This window comes from Petromyzon marinus, chromosome 64 (assembly GCF_048934315.1).
Source record: "Petromyzon marinus isolate PM22_M1 ecotype Great Lakes invasive population chromosome 64, UKy_Petmar_22M1.pri1.0, whole genome shotgun sequence".
NCBI classification, from domain to species: domain Eukaryota; kingdom Metazoa; phylum Chordata; class Hyperoartia; order Petromyzontiformes; family Petromyzontidae; genus Petromyzon; species Petromyzon marinus.
In genome coordinates this window covers 12,387,596-12,408,605 of record NC_133730.1, presented here as the reverse complement: position 1 = coordinate 12,408,605, position 21,010 = coordinate 12,387,596, and the positions used below count along the sequence as shown (strand labels likewise).

Genomic DNA, 21,010 nt, shown 5'->3' with positions numbered 1-21,010 from the left:
TAATGTAATTGCCAAGGTAAGATGTTCAGAAGCCTTGGTCAAATCATTGCATGCTCAGTGACCGCTATCGCTGTGCCTCCGTATGCTAATTCCACAGTCATGCATCTTGGCGTTCACAACGGACATCATCCCACGCCTGGTGTATTATTATGGATACTCAGCAGAGTATGGCACAGGTTCGCCTACAATGCATGGGTACACGGAGGACAGCCTTTCAATTTTCAAGATCAGCGACTTCAAGGAGCAAAATCATCCCAACATCCTGCCAGCCTGGTTTGATCCGGCATTCCACACAACCTGCAGGTTTGTGCCATTCAGTGTCATGCCCAGCTATCGGGGGTGCCGTCCCTGCGAATGTGATGCACTGATCTCTGGGTGTGTTGTCCAGGTAGATGCGACATCCTTCTGGGTGTGGCGTCCTCCTGGCTCCGCCCCTTCCTGATTAGTCTGGTTCTCTTCCTCTTTTCACTCCGTGACTTTCCTTTTAAGACCCACACTTCCCCTAGGCCCCACCTCTGTTTAGGCCCTGCCCCTTACCCTGGACACAGGGTTTGGCTTAGTTGGGTAGTAAGGGGTTGTGGTAGGGTTGGGGGAGGAGTGTGCGTGGTGGGCGGGGACAGTAAAGGGGGTGGGGGGGGGGAATTGGAGGGGGGGAGCAGTGGGTACGGGTGGGATGGCTTCACAACCAAAGTCCCACTTAGAGAAATATAATAATAGATTGATATAAATTATAGCTCATTGTTACCCTGCTAAAGAGTAATGTTATTTATTTATCTATCGATCCACGACTGCTTAATTGAGTCTCAAGATCCCTTTTCAGGAAGACCGTGCATTGGGATTCCAGTTTAAGGTGGTTTTATGCATGTGGGATGCAATAAGAGGTCCTGGAGAACCCATGGTAATGAAATGAAGCTTAAAGGTCCACACAGACATGAAACCACTTGCTCTACAGCCATCTTCTGGTCTCCTCACCGCACAGTTAGTTAGGAAATTGATGCGATCTACCAACCCTTTTCTGTAACGTTTTTGAATTGCTGGCATACACAACTATAATCAATATAACCATATTGATCGATATTTAATATAACCTTACTTGACTATGACCAAATCACCACGAATACAGCTAATCTTAGATTCCGGAAGTCAAGCAGGCTTGAGCCTTGTTCGTGCTTAGATTGATGATCACCATGCACAATGCAGGTGCAGTAGGCGACTTTGGAGCTAGGTTGTCAGCAGTGGGTAGTTCAGAAAAATTAATAGTTGTGCTATATTGTTCTCCCATTATCTGAACTCCCTACCTTCACCAACCTGGTACGGACCAGCGTGAACCATGGTCAATAGAGCCCCCACAAGCTGCACGTTGTGGGAAGGCCCTCTTTCAGAAGCGGATTTTTTAAAGGGCTGTGAACACATATACCGTTTGTACAAAACCACTTGTTCAATTTAGCGCCAACTCTACTTTCGAGGCACTTTGCTCAATATAGTCCATGCGTGCTTGTGGTTGTATGTGTGTAGGTATCCAGGTTATCGCTACCCGCCGGATCATCCCCAAGCCTACTCCGTCACCAAGCAGTACTGGCAAGTACTGACGGCAAAGCTGGCCTTCGTCATTGCCATGCAGGTACACATCAACATGCACACACACACATTCATAAACCCATTGAAAGATAAAGGTACAGCCCTCCAATTACTTGCTCATGTCACTGATGGCAAAAGGGCTCCTGCTATAGGGAGCTCACGAGAGACCCTTAAGATGTATTTGAACTGCTCTTCCACACTGGTCAGACGTCTTGGGAAGAGCTGGGAGTTCCCGCACTGAACAGCACCAAACTCAGCCGACCAATTGACTGGATGTATTCCATTTACACTGCTAGGTGGATAGAGGCAGTGGAATGTAAAAAAAAAACTTTCACCATTGTTTACACTGCCACGATCAAAGATCAATTCACACCCGCGACCTCTGGATTGCAAGTCTAGTGTGCAAAGCCTTACACTACTGCACCATCGTATAGACTCATCTGTGAGCAGTTGTTAAGGTCAGCAGAGCAAACCGTGATCATTGTCAATGGGTCATTACAGATAATGCCAGTAATGCTATTACACCTCACAATTGCACAGTATTTCTGAGATCACAAATAATAGTGGTAATACAATACGCTCTGTCATCATGCAGCAGACGATCCATGTTGTTTATGACATTTGTCACACGTAAGCATGTGTGCGTGTGGGAAGGGGAGCGGCTGCGTAGTTGTTCGTGAACTGCGCTACCAATCCTGTGTGACCGGAGTACTATTTCTGGCCACAGCCAACAACAGTGGAAAATATTAGAACCAGTGTTGAGCTTCCCTTAAGTTGATTCTGTCTTAAAATGAGTACTTGATGAAGTGTGTGAAAATCATCACTGGCGAGATAAAGGTGCACACCACCCCCGCAGGCACTGTGCCACCCTTCATAGATGCACTTGTCTCAGTCTGTGAAAGGCTACACAGGGAATCTTTGTAGTGGTGACATGGCCGAGTGTAAGTGTTTGCTGATTGTTGCGATAAATTTGCGGCTGCCCAGGTGAATACTGTGGGTGCATTAACTGCACATCAGAAATGTTGCCTGCTGCATAGTGAACGTAAAAAACCCATTAAGTAATTCAAAAAGTGCCTCGGTATAATTTGCCAAATGTTCAAAAATTACTCAAATGACTTAATTTAATTGGGAAAAACGACGTAACAATATAATATCCCTAGGCTTCAGGTCCCCGGAATAGTTGACCTGAGATGTAAAGCACTTTGAGATGCTGCCATATTATATTTAGTAAGCACCCTTTACATGCAAATCCTGAAACTGAAAATCCTTTACCTGTGTGTGGACGTGTGCAGCACGTGGTGTTACTCACGAAGGCCTGCATTGCATACATCATCCCGGACACGCCATCCCATGTGCGCGCCTGCATGCGCCGCGAGCGCTTCGTCGTACAGACGATTCTGCAGCAGGCAGAGCTGGGCCGTCTCCGTAACACCCTCCTCACCGATGCCCCCAGCTCACCGCCATCGCCTCAATTCCACGTTGAGGATGAGCAGGCAGAGATGGGCCTGCTTCGCTGCTCGCTGCATAAGGAGTCTCCTGGCGTATTGCACCCACCCCAGCGGTGCCACATGGAGAATGAGCAGGCAGAGAAGACTGGTGACGACTCACTGCTGAAGGGATCCGAGGAGGAATCAAGCAACGAGGATTCGTCAACTGTCTTCTACAGCGTATAAATCTACTCTGACTTTTAAAGGAGGCTGCTATCCTAACTCTGTTTGCACGTGGACAAGGACATTGAGTCGAGGACTATCTGTATATATATTCATAAATACGTTTATGATTTAACATGTCTCAATCATCTCATGTCTTTTCATACGAATCACGATGTGAATGAGGAAAACTAGAAATTATTGTTATTTTGTATATATTTTAAATTTTGGTTTAACATGTAGGCTTTCGCGCCCAATATCATCCATAGAGGTGTTTTTTGGATTAGATCGCATACATATATAAACGTGTCGTTAAAACCCGCCACCACTCGACACAGCCAACTAGTAGGGTTGTCACGGAAACAGAACAAGCCAATTCGTCACTGGTACTTTGGAGAGCCAAGCCACAACATTTACAATCGGAGTACGACGTTTTGCCAGTAATTACAACTAGCTTCATCAGGCGACAGCCAGATTTGTGGCACTCTCGCGCAAAGTGGGGGGGGGGGGAGATTACCGAGTCAACGTACATTATGCATGTGCATTATGAGAGCCCTTTGATCTTGTCCTTCCTGTCTATTGTGTATTAAAATAGCCGTACCAATGGTAATCCCTATCGAAGTATGCTGCCCTTTATAGGCATGCATTTAAATAATGTATTATTTGTTGGCACCCATGTTCAGCAGTAGTAGAACACACGTGCCAACAAGGACACTCAGTTGATTTTAATGTTGAAATTCTGTGCAAAACTAGCTACTACTGCCCAAGAATAATTCGAGAATCTATCGAAATTGGAAGAAAAATTTACAGTTCGGATAGCTACCGCCTTTCTGCTGTGTAGAAGCGACTCATCAAATAGTACATTAGATGAAACTCCGAGTACCCACTCAGGAGGTATAGTGGTAAAGCAGTGGAGGAAAAAAAAGCAATTTTTTTAATTTGCCCTTGTTGAATGATAGAGCCGATACACACAGCAAGCGAGATTAAGAAAGCGCATCGGAAGAAATAACGGAGGAGAGAGAGAAGACAATTGCTTGCTGGAGAAGGAAAGGCATTCCTACCGAGGGAGACAAGTTGACAAAGATTTTGATAATGGGAACCGGTGGCGTGGCTCGATCTTCCCTATGTACGCAACATGCTACCGAAAGAAAACAGAAAATCCTATTCAAAGGCTAAAATAAGCTCCATTTTTTGTATAAGAGCCCGATAAACAATAACCCCATCCATAGACTGAGGAAGAGAGGGATGAGCCTGAACAAAGGGGAGGAGATTACGACGGAGATGGGTTGGAGGTGGAGAGAAGGGGAGAGGGGAGGCCGTAAAGGCAGCTGCACATTCAAGGAAAGCGGTGTAGAAAGAGTTGAACGGGGACATGGAGACAGTAGAGACAAGGGTGGAGAAAGAGGAAGGGAGGATCTTTCAGTGCTCGCTACAGGAAACCCACAAAACTGAATTTCCTAAACTCGTGTCGCCTCCGTGACAGCAGCACCACCAACGCCACAGACTCACGCTCCCCAAATCGACAATACCATCTCCATTGCCGACCAGCCACGAGATGGCTGCTCTCAACACCTCGGTCGTGGTGTAAGCAGCAAAAGACTTCCGGCTGGTGAGCAACCGGCCATTGCGAGGGTTGGAAATAAACTGAAGCACGGGGCGACTCCCACAACCTTCGGGTATTTCCAAACTGGATGACGTCTTGGGATGAAGCTAGAAGTAAGCCAAATCTGCACTCAATAAATGGGACAAAGATTCCAGAGAAGCCTCCAGAAATGTCACAGGAGGCTCGGGTGTGAGAAACCAGACTCCATGTGGGGTCCTCCAGACCTTTGCCCTCCAGTTCATCAACATTTGTAAAAGCAGGACGTCTCAAAGGTACGTAGCATGGGTGAGGTAAGAGGTTGAGAACCACGTTCCGAGATTAGGCGCTTTGACAGGTTGGGGTCCGAGTTAACGTTTAATGGAGCTCACCCTACGACATTATGGATAGAAGGGTAGTGTGCCGGCACAATCCGGACACCCTGCTACACCGAAACACTCTGCTGCACCAAACTCCCTGGTACAGCTAAACACTGGCACGATTGCGCTCAAATACACACAAACTCTCGCTCGGCCAGTTGGTACACAGGTTGTCAGTTGTGGGGGACGATGGCCCCCGGCTCCCCCCCCCGGGGGAGGGCTGATCTCGGGAGGGCTGCGGGCTCCGGACTCCTCGCTCAAGTGAGAGCAGCCGCTACTCGACTCCTCGCTCGCGGTGAGAGGGCTGCCGCTCTCCGGCTCCTCTCCTCGCGCCGCAGCCCCTCGGGTCCGCGGGTCCTGTTTGTGGGGCATAGCTCGGGGCTGGCACGTGGCTGCCTGGAATCAATCCGTCGCTTCTCAGCCACTCAAACGCGACGTCTCCGCTCACACAACCCCGCGCACCACTCACACGAACTGAACGGGGGGTCAGGGGTCAGAGGGCAATGACGTCCTTCGCACACGCGTTGCCGCCGATGCCGGGCAATGGAGATTGTTTAAAGGGCTGCGGGGCGGGGATTTGGAGTCAGTTTTAGAGCGACACACCAATCGCACGCGCGGGACGGGGGGGTCGGGGGTTAGAGGGCAGGGACGTCACTCATACACGCATAGCCGATTGGGGGGCTGTATTGGAGATTATTTAAAGGGCTGTGGGGGCGGATATTCGGGATTGGTGTTAGCCCGCAGTCACGAAAGCTTTAAATCGAAATTTATGTTAAGTGTAATGTGTTGGTGTTAATAAAGTGTTGCCTCCCAAGAAGTTGTGTGCGCCTATCTCAGCCCATTACATATAAGTGTAGACATGATTATGTAATTCTTGTGTTCATACAAGTGTAGTGACACAGCGCTGACTGCTGTCCAGCAGCGGCAACTGCAGTGGAAAGTTTGCACACACGCCGTTGAGCATATATACGGGTATGCCGGCCGGGCAGAGGAATTGGGGCAAGGGTCATGGAAGACCTCATAGGGAAGCCTCTGGAACCCTCTGGTCGGTTCGAGAAGGGAGGCGTGGATAGGGCAGAGCCAAGCCGCGCCGAGTAGAATATAGAATATAATATAAGCAGCGGAGAGCGAGAGCTCCGGGCTGCCGGTTCTGGGAGTGAACTCGTCTCGTCGTCGCTGTCGTTGCCACCGCATTCGCCCAATCATTGCGTGGCCAGACAGTAGCTGGCCTTCTCGGTCGACGCCGTCGGTGCAACACGGACAGGGTCGTGTCTAGGCCGGGCTCTATGGCAACGTGGTCGAGTGAGGCCGGAGTTGGTGTGAACAAGATAATAAAGAGACGATGTCTCCTGCAACTACCTCGTCTTCGACAGTGTGTGCGACACACACCACACGTCGGAAGGAGAACACTTCACAAGTATAAATGCTGCCTGTGTCAGTCGAGTCACATTTGCTCTAATTTATTTTGGTGACCTAAGACAGGAGAAGCAAAATGCACTTCTTCAGGAAGTGATATTTTTTTCATAATGCAGAGGCTGTGCCTGATACACATCTTTCATGTGTTGTTTGGCAACCCTGGTGCCCAGTAAACGCCATATGGCCAGATCTTTGCATTGAATTCCAAGTATTAATTCCTCCATACTTGTGCACAGTTGAGTTTTTATTCCATTCCCTTCATGAACCATGTCTTTGAACTTTACATCATAGTAAGATAGTACATGCCGATGAATAATTAATAGATGCTTGAAAACATCTATCCCCAACCATCTGCCTGTGTTTGGCCTAAAACCCAATCACCCAGAATGCCCAAATTCACCTTACATACTCTAGGAATGTAAGCAGGTTAATGCTTGTATATCCATCACAATCATCACCCCCAAATGTGAAGACATGTCACGAGACTCGCTGACTTTTCTTAAAATACTTGAGAAATACAAATCATAGCTGAATATTTTCAATTCCATGTGTATAAGCCTTTGTCTCAGATTTATTGTAAAATAAATATACATGTACAATATAAACATTCAAATATCAGAAAATATTTAATGTATGTTGAATTTCTTTCACACTGTACATAACCAACCATGCTAAACAAGACATGATAAAAACAATCCAAGTCATGGGTTGCATACAATATGCAACTTTGGTTTATTGATTACAAGTTACATAAAAGGTTCTGAAATTTTACAATACAGGTATAGTGCAATCTAAATAAGCAAATGTACTTTTACAGTGATTTCCCAAATGTTTATAACTACACAAATACTAGCATGTATGTTCCCAATAAAGTAGTCTCCTTCCAAAATGGATAAAACCAAAATAAGTTTAGTTGTGCTCACAATATTTTTCACATATCCGTTCTCTTTCAAGTGACATTTGAGTCTGCATGGATTTGCTGTGCAAAATACTGCTGCAACCATTCACTAACTCCAACCCTGAACGAACTTCATCACATTTTTCCAATACTTTGTTGTGGCACTTCCATTAACAGGGCAATTACTGTGCCCCATGGGCCCCACAAGTTCACAAGTAATTGCGATTCACACCACAGCACCTGAAGTACCATTGATGTTTAACAACCATGAATTAGCAGGACCAAGCGAACGTATCCTTCTGAGTACAAACCTCGACCACCGCCTTAAAATGCAGCCATCCTTGTTCTCCTTGATGGTGTCAACCAGCTCTTTCAGACGCGACAGGTGGTACACGGCCCTGAGAAGAGACACGATTGAGAGAAAATTACTTGGTTGACTTATTATCATGGTGGAAGCCAGAAAAATCTCACCAAGTCTCAGGCGGGTTTGGCAGTGATATTTTGCACATTTCATCAGCGAGTGGTATGTGAGAGGAAATCGGAGAACCCGGTGAAAACAGAGGGAGTAAAATGCAAAACTCCGGATATAGATTCAAGATTCCATTGCTGTATTACTAACTCCTGGTTACCTAGCAGCCAAAATCTATAATATATGCTATTACCAAATAGTCTCCCATCCAAGTAATAACCAGGCTTACCTGCTTAGCTTATAACATTCATAATCTGACATCATACTTAGAGGCGGTGCAGCCTCTATGCTGTGCGTGAGTGTGAATATAAAGATAAATTCACAATGGCGTGGAGGGGTTTTCCCAGGGACGATCAGCCCCTAGGAAGACGTCCGTGTTGAAGCTGCCCGGGGAGGGGGCCTCCAAGCCGGGGGATTCCAACTCCATGCGCGCCCTGCTCAGCAGCTCCTCCAATGAGGCTGTGCATCAAGAATCACGCATCGCACGTCACAACCACATGGGTGGCCGCTCAGTCGTCTCTGTGAGAAAAGACTGAATATGTACCTGAAAACATATGAAATGTCATCTGCTATATACAGACTATATATATACACACACACACCTAGGGATCTAAGGTCCTCTGACACGGGCTCCTCGTTGGCTACATTCGTAAGGCCGGAGATGTCCAAATCTTTGAGCCACTCTGGGTACTTTGGTCTGCTTTGCGGGCTCTGAGCGGCACCTGCTCTCTTCGTGCTGGTATCGGTCTCGTGGCTGCTGGTCTGGGAGTCCACATCGCAGTCACGCAGCCAGGCCGGGTACCTGAGCTCAGGAATGCTCGTGATCCCCGACACATCCAGCTCATCCTTTTGGCTTGTCAACCACCTGGGATAGGTACTTGTCGCACAGCCGCCGTTCGGCAAGTGCTCACGCCTAGTTGCTTCACTGCTCCGTAAGTACAACAAAACATTCTTCTGGTTAGAAAAGAAATAATTTTTGGGCTTTGCCGACTCATTTAATGGCATCAGGGCCTTGTTGCTTCTCGCTGTTGAGCTCAACCGTTCAGTTGGCTTATTGCCCCTCACCAATGATGCGCCGAGGCTGTGCGCGGTGACCCCGAGAGATGACCGCTTGCCTCTGTGCGACACTGCGAGGTCTCGGTGGGCGCCAGGCGAGCGGAACAAGGACTTGGAGGAACCGTCAACTGGCGCCTCTAGGAACTGGTCCGTGGTTAGACTGACCGTCGGGCTATAAGCCATGACCGCTGCAGCGCAGCAGTGAGGCTGCACGTGCCCGAGATGAGGTCCTCCACAGGCAGCATGCCACCTGCAATGTAAGACCCACAGACATTTTACTGGTACACAATGAATTTGCTCTCCCCTAGATTCCTTGACCCCTGAACGGCAATCCTGCAATGTTGCCTTACTTTGCACCATCAGTAACTAATGATGTTATCCGTTTGTGGAGTTTGTGAGAATATGGGATAAATCAGTGCATGAGCTGTTATTGTTTAAACTTCAGATGTGTCCAGTCTAGGATCTGCAAATTTTGACACAAAGGTTGGAGGATCACTTAGATTTCACAAACTTTACAAACTCAATATTCAGTGAAGTTGCTGGAAGATGACAGGAGAAAGAAATGCATGCTCCGACCTATCTGTTCAGACCTATGCTATCCTCTCATATGCGTGTGCTTACTGTGGATAGTTTTCTCTGACATAAAATGAACTCATTAATGGAATTTGCCAAGCATCCCAGTGTGGGACTCTCACGAAAATGTATCTTTAGACCTTATTAAGGGTTTTTTTTCTAGGAGAATTACATTACATTCATGATAGCATAGCATAATTGACAAGCACCCAGTACAAGCAAATAAATGGGGTTCTCCTCTCCAATTATCCCCCCTCCAGTCAACTAGCTTCGATACCTCATGAGACCTCCTTTGCCAGTAACAAGATATAGTAATAGGTTTTTACCCTTTTATCTGGCACAAAAACTGACACCTTTATACAAGGGATCATGTTTGCGATAACCACAACGCAAGTAGTCAAAATGCAAACAAGAAGACGCTAAGAATAAGAAGACGCCTTTTTGCGTCTTCTGGTCCAACACCAGTGGAGACTGGGATCTCAGAAAAGCCATCTCGGGTATGGACCAATCAAATTCAAGGACAGTGCATATTATCAGAGTTGTCTTTTTTGTTTGCATTTTGACTACTTGTGTTGTGGTTATTGCAAACATGATCCCTTGTATAAAGGTGTCAGTTTTTGTGCCAGATAAAAGGGTAAAAACCTATTACTATAGCTTCAATACCATTGCACCGCGTGCACACTCGATAGCCACTCGAGTGCAAGCACCACGGAGCGATTCCTCGCGTGGCGAGAGGCGCAACCCACCTTCATCCACACTGTGCATCCTCCTCTCCTCCGCGCATCTCCGCTCCGCCATGCTGCGCGGCGCTGTGCTCTGCACGTATCCTGGGTGGCGGTGACGCACAGATTCCGCTCTGCTCAAAGTCCTCGATGTAGGCGTCCAGCGCACCGCTCGCCTACGAGCAGCACTGCTCTCCGCACACCACAGGGCTGCGCTAGCCCCCGCTTCCGGTCCGGAGCAGCGTGCTGCCCAGGCTGCCGCGAGGGCTTGTGTCCGTCACCGTGCTGTCGCCCGAAGGGCTGTTTGTCTCACCACCGTTGCAGTACATTTTGTACGATTTGGGATGCCTGGACCGGATGGGGCCAGGGAGAGGAATGGCTGTGGCTACAAGGTCACCACTGGTCCTGGTATGGGGGGCACCATGAGGAGCTGCTGTGTGCGGAAAGTGGGTCCGCTGTCGCAACGCGATCGCATGGGCCAGTGTCGACCACTTCGCGTTAGGTCTCTTAAGCTACTGTGGCTGTTGTCCTTTTTTCAACAAAAATTCCAGCCTTTCCCATGGTTTCCTTCATCACACCTGCAAGCTCTATGTACAACTGAAGTGTCATAAATGCACTACCTGCCTACTACTACATTATGAATGATATACATTTAAGAATTAGCTGGCGACAACTCCATGTTTAAAACACACTGTATTCAAAAGAGAAGGCTTAACATTTAACATTGGTTAACGTTTGGCATGCACACCTGCATATAAAAAAATTACCGTACTACTAATACAATGAATGCTAAATATTAAGTGGTATTACAGTAGTATGACTACTTATATTTATATATTATCGCACCTCCGAAGAGCACGGTTGGCTTTGTACGATGCGAAAGAGGTTCAACACACATACAGAATACAATACTTTCCGAGCACATTATGCGTACCGAACCTCCAAGTTCCTTACCCTACCCTGAATAAGAATGTGTGCGGAGTACAGCTCCTTTTTAAATCCATTGCTGGCTGACAGCTGTCCCATGCTATGCAGCTCCCAGGGGGAGGGGTTATTTACCATACTTCACCACGCTGGTCAGTGTGAGTTTGGTGATGGCAGGGGGCTATAGAAGTGCATTACAACCATGTACTGAATATTGCTGCACTGATGGCAGGGGGCTATAGAAGTGCATTACAACCACGTACTGAACATAGCTGCATTGGTGGCAGGGGGCTATAGAAGTTCATTACAACCACGTACTGAATATTGCTGCATGGATGGCAGGGGGCTATAGAAGTACATTACAACCACGTACTGAATATTGCTGCACTGGTGGCAGGGGGCTATAGAAGTTCATTACAACCACGTACTGAATATTGCTGAACTGGTGGCAGGGGGCTATAGAAGTGCATTACAACCACGTACTGAATATTGCTGCACTGATGGCAGGGGGCTATAGAAGTACATTACAACCACGTACTGAAAATTGCTGCACTTGTGGCAGGGGGCTATAGAAGTACATTACAACCACGTACTGAATATTGCTGCACTGATGGCAGGGGGCTATAGAAGTACATTACAACCACGTGCTGAATATTGCTGCACTAGTGGCAGGGGGCTATAGAAGTACATTACAACCACGTACTGAATATTGCTGCATTGATGGCAGGGGGCTATAGAAGTGCATTACAACCACGTACTGAATATTGCTGCACTGGTGGCAGGGGGCTATAGAAGTGCATTACAACCACGTACTGAATATTGCTGCACTGATGGCAGGGGGCTATAGAAGTACATTACAACCACGTACTGAATATTGCTGCACTGGTGGCAGGGGGCTATAGAAGTGCATTACAACCACGTGCTGAATATTGCTGCACTGGTGGCAGGGGGCTATAGAAGTGCATTACAACCACGTACTGAATATTGCTGCACTGATGCTCGCCACGTGAGAGCCACACAGCAGGACAATGCTATACTGTACAATATTGAAATGATTCTCCTACAAATACTAAACATTATTGTCTTAACAATCAATACTACTTTTAACATGAACAATAACTAATAAATGCACGCGTAGTAATCGCCGTGCTAACCCTTAGCGTGCAATGTGAGCAGAACTTGTGTTGTAAGTCGTACCCAGTCCATTACCGCGCCACACACTCCCATTAACAAACCAACGACATTTACTGAATGTCCTCCTCCTTTACACGGCACAACCAGACAACACTTTGCACACCGAAGTGTCCAAGCCGCGTGCTGAGTGAAGCAAACCCCATTCAATTCTAGATTTAAAGCTTTCGTGACTGCTAGGATCCACTCTTTGGTTCTATTGGGTAAAGTCACGTAGGTGAAAATTGTTATTTTATTTTCACCTACGTGACTTTACCCAATAGAACCAAAGAGTATAAACCCCATTCACTCTGCGCTCAGCGTTCAACAAAGTTGAACCTGGCTCGCCCTCACGTCTGCCCATCTCTCTCCGTCTCTCACCGGAGATTATTCCATTGATCGTCTTCGCCTTGCCGTCCAGAGATCCGTGTGGATTATCCGTGAGGGTAGTTAAAGGTCGCGGTTATTCGGAGAAGTTTTTTTTTATTAATTTTCCCGCCACAACCGCCGCGTCGCCAACGGCCGCTGAAGGCGATGTCCGAGACGCGCGGCCTGCGCATGCGCACTGAGGGTTGAGAGAAACCTGCGGGGAGGGGCAGCGGGGGGCGGGGAAGCCGCCGCCGTTGGCCACACCCACATTCTGGCCACGCCTATATTGAACCGACGTCACGGTGACATCATTCTGGGTCGGACTTTATCGTGGGCTGGCTGTGCACGCGAGGAGCTCCTGACTTCTGACTCTGAATTCGAGAAAAAATCAAAGATTCACGATGTCTACCTTCGTCGAGATAGGTAAAGTTTAACGTTAGTGTTAGAGATGTGTGTTTGTGTTAAATGTTGAGCCTGTGGACAAAACTGCTGGGGATGTGCCAGATGTCTCCATCTAACGTTAAGGAGGTTGGAGCCTGGATAGTGCATACCAGGTGTTACAGGCTACACGATGGGAAGCAGAAGGCATTCTAGTAAAATAGGTTTTTGTTTGTACGTTAATGCTCCTACTTTTCCTTTACCAACCCATACTCACCGGCATGGTGAAGTATGTGCAAATAACCAACACGATTCGTGCGATCGTCAAGAGGCTCTCCAGCAGGGGATTGGCAAAAGGCCGTACAGGAGCAGTTTTGTGAAAAATCATTGATTCTTTCATAATGTACATCTATGATTTATTATTATTGTTCATGTGGGTAACCTCGGCGAGGGGAGAAGCAAGGTCGGGAAGAGCGGGGGATGGGGCCGCTTTTGACCACGCCCATATTTAGGTGACGTCACGCCCTTTTGCTGTGACGTCACTATAGCAGGGAGTTATCCTTGGCTGGCTGTGCATGAGGAGCTCCCGAGTTATAACTCACAAGATCTGAGATTAGACCAAAGATTCATGATGTCCACATTTGTTGAGATAGGTAAAGTGTAATGTTCGTGCTATGACGGGGCTTTGGGCCAGTTTTAAATATTGAGATCTCGTCAGTGTTTTAATCGAACGCTCAGCAGGGTTTGAGCCAGGATAGTGCATAACAGGTCTAAAAGTGTGGTGTCGGGCTACATGGTGGGCAGCAAAGGGCAGTCCATCAAAATTGGTTGTACTATACATACTATACGTCTACACCAACCCACATTAACCAGAGTGGTGAAATGTGGATTTGAAGCTTTCGTGACTGCAAGGATCCATACTCTTTGGTCCCTTCACCTGATGAAGGCCACTTGTTTTGTGGCCGAAACGTCGTGATTGTTGTACATTTTATTTATTTATTTTTCCCTACGTGACTTTACCGAATAGAACCAAAGAGTACATATGTTATCTCCCGCGCAATATGGTATCTCCCTCGCAAGATGTTATCTCCCGCGCAAGATGTTATCTCCCTGACAAGATATTATCTCCCTCACAAGATGTTATCTCCCTGACACGATGTTATCTCCATGACAAGATATTATCTCCCTCGCAAGATGTTATCTCCCTCGCCTCGTATGCAGGAAGTCCGTGAGTTCGATCCAAATTGTGACGCCTGTAATATTTGGAGTTTGCGTGTCTCTCTCTCTGTCTTCTCGTGGCCGCGTGGATTATTCCCTGGGTCCTCCGGTTGTTCCTTTAACATTTAGAATCAACGTGCTTTCAGAGTTATTTGGCTGCTATAAATTTCCACATGATGCGAATTATTTTCCACCTCGCTACCAAGCCGCGCCAGGGCAGTGCCGAGCCAGCCCCGTGTGGCTCTCAAGGCACCAAGTTATGTTTCTACTGCGGAACCCGAGCCGTGCCACGGACGTCACGTGTGACGAGCGCGTCGAGACGCATGTGGGTGGTGTAGTGCAGTAATTTTCTTTTTTTTTACTCGGGGGTACGCGGACCCCTGGGGGCTATGTGGCAATGCCCCAGGGTGTACGTGAGATAATGTATAAATATGTGAAATCATATCGGACATGAGTCATTGGTGAATAGTCATGTATGAATCGGACAATGTAAAGTAACTACGATACAATTTGTATCCACGTGGTAACCTGGAACGATATGAAAGCACTTTCTAAACTCACTGATCGTACACAATGCGGGTTTACAAGAGCAGCCAGGGAACTAATGACGTCTCGCGTGCAGAGCGTCCGTTTAATTTGTTTTTATTCGCTTGCAGTTACTAGCAGCTGGTTAGGATATACCTCTCACAAAGTGGACAATTGGTTAAAATATTGACGTTCATTATTCACACGTTGATTTCTCAGAACCACGTTGGGTCAAGGGGGGAGTGGGGGGGGCTACTCGGTTTAAACTAAATTCAACAACGAGGGGGGGCACCGGTAGCCAACAACGGTTGAGAACCACTGGTGTGGTGTGCGCTGGTGTCCTTACCGTGCACTCACCGAATGTCACGCACAATGTACGCGTCATTATCCCCGCCCCTGGCCCTGCTTGGCCCCAAGCCATATTCAGACACCGCGTGAGGTTAGCGTATCCCGGTTTTTGGTTCTAGCGCAACATGGAAAACGGCCAGTGGAGAACCAGGCAATAGAAATGTGGGAGGCACTGTTGGCACGTCCATATAAAACTGCACATGTTATCCCGTGGATACAAAATGCAGGTTAAGAGGAAGAATCGAGGCACGGTGATAAAAAAAAACGTGATAACCCAGCAGGGTTTGAGCCAGGATAGTGCATAACAGGTATAAAAGTGTGGTGTCGGGCTACATGGTGGGCAGCAAAGGGCAGTCCATCAAAATTGGTTGTACTATACATACTATACGTCTTCACCAACCCACATTAACCAGAGTGGTGAAATGTGGATTTGAAGCTGTCGTGACTGCAAGGATCCATACTCTTTGGTTCTATTGGGTAAAGTCACGTAGGTAAAAAATAAACCAACAAAAATCACGACGTTTTGGCCACAACACAAGTGGCCTTCTTCAGGTGAAGGAACAGAACTGTCGGGACGACAGCACTTCAATTGAAATGTGGTCAAGTAACCACCATGATCTGTGTGGTCACGGGGAAGCTCTCGCAGAAGCTGACAAGCTTCCATCTTGGCAGTAATCATGTTGCCTCTTTTTTACTCTCAGCGTCTCTGCAGCGCTTGCCGCGCTCGCACTCCTCGCCCCATTCACCCCCACCCTCCCCCTCTCTGACTTATTTAACTGCCCTAACCCTGGTTTCTCTCCCACTTCAGTAAAACAGTTTCCTTGCTGTGGTTGTCACACCTGATGATGAGTGCTTGTGTTGCATTCGAAACGTCGTGATTTATTTCTATTTCTATTTTTTTTTCACCTACGTGACTTTACCGAAAGAACCAAAGAGTATAGCTGACAAGCTGTCAGGGCAAAAATGACTTTGCATATTCCAACTAATATTTTTTGCCCTGGTTTGTGTCTGACCATGCTGGGCACGGCTTTGTTAAAGTGTACGATATTCAATGGGGTAAAAGTCCCCTAATGGTAATACAACTTTATACCACAGGTGTACTCACACTGGAGCAGCGTCGACATTTATGAGAAAGCTTTACACATGAGTACCATGTGCGGTTCTTTACCGACATTCCCATCCCTGCACCTGCCTCCCCTGTCCCTAATGCAATGAACCCTCTACCCCCACATTACCTATGCAGAGCTCGTGGAGAGAATGAATGAGGAGGAGGGAGCGGAGGGGCATGAGGCTCAGCCTTCAACGGTGCCGCAAGACTTTTCGACGTCATCATTTCAATCTACCCTGGCCCAGGTACGATGCGGCACAACGTGGATTTGCACTGCCTATAAATTAGCTTGGCTAATGTCAAAGATGGGAGATTCCTGGTATTTACAGATTTAGTTGTTGTTTGCATTCGCCAACTAATGGGCCCCAAAGTGTAGACATGGCTGCTCATTTATAGATTTGCAGCCTTTGCAGCAGTGCGTTTTGGTGACTATACTGTGCTGATGAGTCCGAATGAGGATTACACCGGTCCACAGTTGCATATCACTGCATAACTGCTGCTGTTAGTCTGTCACATTTGCTCAACTTTATTTTGATGGTGGTTTAAGATAGCATTACCACAATGCACTTTAGAAAATACTGATGTTTTTTGTATAATGCACAGGGGCTAGATGCTTTGTGTACACATTTCTCCAGGTCTCTGGTTTCCTCCCATAGCTAAATGACACAGTGTAACTGGTATTGGCCAAATGTACCAATGCTGAAAAAATACATGCAAATTATTCAATTGGAATTAAACTAAGCAACTTCGTTCTCGACTGCAAAAAAACAGAACTTGGTAGGACCCTCCTTGAAAATAAAAATGTAAACTCATTGAGGTTTTCCTGGGTAAACAAGTACATCATCATAGCAATAAACAACTTGCATACAAATAGCAGATTAACTTATGTCCTGATACATGTATCATGAGCTTATGAATAAATATACATTTCATGCATAAGCTATTACATCTCTCATATTCGTGTGTGTGCTTGCCTTTGCGTGTAGGACACTATCTACTTTTGCGATGGAGTCCGTCGGATCGATTTCATCCTCGCGTTCGATGATGAGGTCCATTCTCAGGACGCCATCAACAATCAGGTGAGAACGAGGAACCTACAAATAATGCTCCACCTTCCTGCACCCAGCATTATCACCCCTCCCCACGTGCAACACCACACGCCTCTAAACCTAGGTTTGACGCAGTGGTGCCAGCTCAGCTCTCTGACTGCTGAGTCACCCTGCCACCTCCATACGAGTCTTTAAATCCACAGTATACATCCTTTATCAAACTGAATCGTCAACTGCAGACCACGCTAGTCAATGAACGCTAGACTCCCATCACTCAACTCGCACATCGATACCCTGAACCATACGCCTCACTGCTTTGGCGAACAACAATCAATTATCGTTACGTATCACACTCCATCCACAACTCCTCAATAAATACACCACTTTCATATTGCACACACCGACACCCAGACATAACTTACAGGATATATGTAATATCCACATTCTAACTGCCAAATGGAAAACTATTATAACAGTGCTGAAGTACCCAGTATGCATTCTCTGCAATATTGATGTTTTTGTTTATTTTGTTGCTATTGTACCCACGCACAATGGATCTATCTCCCTTGTAAAATAGCAAAGCAACTAGCTAAGTGAGACCATCCCTGTAACAAATAAGGTAAACTCAAAGAGTTGATTGACAAAGAGCTGTGCAAATTTTTATTTTATTAAGGTCTGCTGAAGTGACACCGACTGAAGCAGTTCAGTGATGCTACTTTGCAGAGCCGTTCTCTGATTGATTCCCATGTGAGGCTCTACTCACTGTAAGAGTTCAAGAAGTTTCCTCACCTCTTGACTTGACTCCCACAGTGACACAACTGAGAACAATGTATAACACAGATGGTCAATTTTGTTTGACAGAAGAAGAGGACCGAATATCAGGCAAGCCTGATGAAGATGGGGCTAGATCTCGAGATTGAACCCAAGGAGGTAAGTTTCCTGCGTGTCTCTCTGCTATAGATGACAGACACTGTATACAAATAAAAAGGTGTTAGACTGTGATTGCTTCATAATTTCACTGCTGGCATACATTCCTTGAGTAGGAGCGCTAAAGATCCCCGCTGGAGGGTATATGGCCTACTCTTCTCTGCTTGCCAGACGTCTTGAAAGAGATAGCGAATACCCATACTTTACCCCACCATGCACAATCTTAAGATGGATTAATTGTGGCTTACCCATTTATACTGGAGGGTATAACAGTCTCCACCTTAATGTGGCATGCCAGCTATTTATACTGTAGTAATAAGTGTTCGATAACTGCACGTACGTTATGCAATTTGCTTTTGGGTTGTGCCACACGTTGATCGGCACGAGGTGCTAACAACACGTGACACAAGCACGAAAATCCACGCGGCCGTGGACACTCTTCCAAATGAGACCATCCTGTTCCCTTGAACTCTCACCTGGTCAAACAAAGTCTAATAAATACAACTAAATGCACTCATCTAGAGTCTGACAATGAACTTCGTGCCATCCACTAGGAGTCGGTGAGCGGACGCACCACCTTTGTGAAAGTACACGCGCCATGGAACCCACTCACCACCTATGCCGAGATTCTACACATCCAGGCAAGATTCTGATGGTCATTGTAATGATGATCATGATGATGCCGATGATTGTGATGATGATTGTGGTGATGATTGTGATTATGATGGTGATAATGAATGTGATGACAATAATGTTTGTGAAGATTCATCATGGTTGTGATGATAATTGCGATGATCATGCATGTGATACAGAGTATGATGGTGAGGGTGATGATTGTGATGATTATAATTTATGACGTTCAACGATAATAATCGTAGCACTGACATTACGAGATATCGAGAGACGTAAATATACAAACGGATTAGAAAAACGTACATTTGGAAAAATATGCATATTAGCAACATATTGACTCTTTTTAGAAAAGTGAATGGGCTCGGGAAGGGCACGTTGCTTGAAGGGATGATGTCTGCTGGCCGAAAATGACATTGGAGTGGCAGCAGAAGGAGAGAACGTGCCCAAGATGATGTATATCATAGAGATGGCGAGATAAGATTGGCTCATGTGCGTGTGCTCATGACTGGGGATATTGGTGGGACAACTTGAAGAGTGGGTGGGATATGCAGTGGAGGCTTTTGGCATATTAATTGTTGCATTATAGGACTTGTTGTATTATAGGACTTGTTGTATTATAGGACTTGTATTATAGGATTTGTATAGAATGTTGTATTATAGAACTTGTTGTATTATAGGACTTGTTGTATTATAGGACTTGTTGTATTATAGGACTTGTTGTATTATAGGACTTGTTGTATTATAGGACTTGTTGTATTATAGGACTTGTTGTATTATAGGACTTGTATTATTATAGGACTTGTTGTATTATAGGACTTGTTGTATTATAGGACTTGTTGTATTATAGGACTTGTATTATTATAGGACTTGTTGTATTGTTGGACTTGTATTATAGGACTTGTTGTATTATAGGACTTGTTGTATTATAGGAATTGTTGTATTATAGGACTTGTATTAGAGGACTTGTTGTATTATAGGACTTGTTGTATTATAGGACTTGTATAGAACGTTGTATTATAGGACTTGTTGTATTATAGGATTTGTTGTATTATATGACTTGTTGTATTAAAGGACTTGTTGTATTATCGGACTTGTTGTATTATAGGACTTGTATAGATTGCAACAACTTGGGGAGACCTTCATCCATTCGTGGACTGATTTTGGCTGATGATGATTCCATGTGCTCGAGGCAAAGGGTTTAATACATTTAAAATCAAACAGGTGCCACTCAAGGAGAGCGACCTCCCCCAGGTGTCAGGCTCAGACAGTGGGCCTCTTCACTACCTGGGAAATATTCACCACCTGAAGCCGGGAGCCGTGCCCAAACAACCGGACTATTTCACGGCACCCTACCGGCGTTCGCAGCAGGACATCTATCCTATAAAGGATCATGACGTCCTCATCCCACCGGCCGTACGCAGCCAAATCGTACGTTTGTATCAATAATGCTGTATAAATAATGCCAGAATGGGGTGGTTTTTTTGCAAAAACATGTTAATTTAAAAGGGTTTTGTCGTGTTTTTATCATTTTAATTAAAGTTTTCAGCTCTGTATCGCAACTTGCGATCTCTGAGTGACATGTGGTTAGAAGTGTAAATCATTATGGTTTATTAAGAATGCCTGGATTTATGATTTATGGGTTGTGGTAATATGTGTCCCTGTAGAGAAAGCTACCAAATTTTTGGGATGCTTAACCAGGAGACATGGTGAGCTAGCAGCCCCACCCTTTGTAAGTCCTGCCCACATTATATAACCACGTCCCCTCAATCACTCTCCCCTGCACAACAAAAGAATGAAAGACCACTGTTGATATGGTTCTTGGTGAGCAGGTATCCTGTCGAGCCAATATTGTGGGCATTTGGGGTTTTGATAGTATTGTATTCTGAATAAATTGCCTTTGTGCATGGAAAGCATGCATAAAATGTCTCCTTGAAATCTGGATATTGTACTTGCTGAAATCGGTACATATCTGCTTCAGTTTTTGGGGTGTTCTATGGACCTTTCCGAGTCGGGACTCAATAAGAGTTGTGGGCCCATTATA

The 21,010-nt window shown here is 46.0% G+C and overlaps 1 long non-coding RNA gene across 1 annotated transcript; it reads right to left on the bottom strand.

Annotated features, from left to right (window-relative positions):
* Nucleotides 1–7,296: 7,296 nt before the first annotated feature.
* Nucleotides 7,297–9,270, bottom strand: LOC142906355 (uncharacterized). Its single transcript, XR_012930202.1, has 3 exons — nucleotides 9,035–9,270; nucleotides 8,293–8,428; nucleotides 7,297–7,898 (listed from the first exon to the last, which is right to left on the bottom strand). It is a non-coding gene; the product is annotated as an uncharacterized LOC142906355 (long non-coding RNA).
* Nucleotides 9,271–21,010: the final 11,740 nt, after the last annotated feature.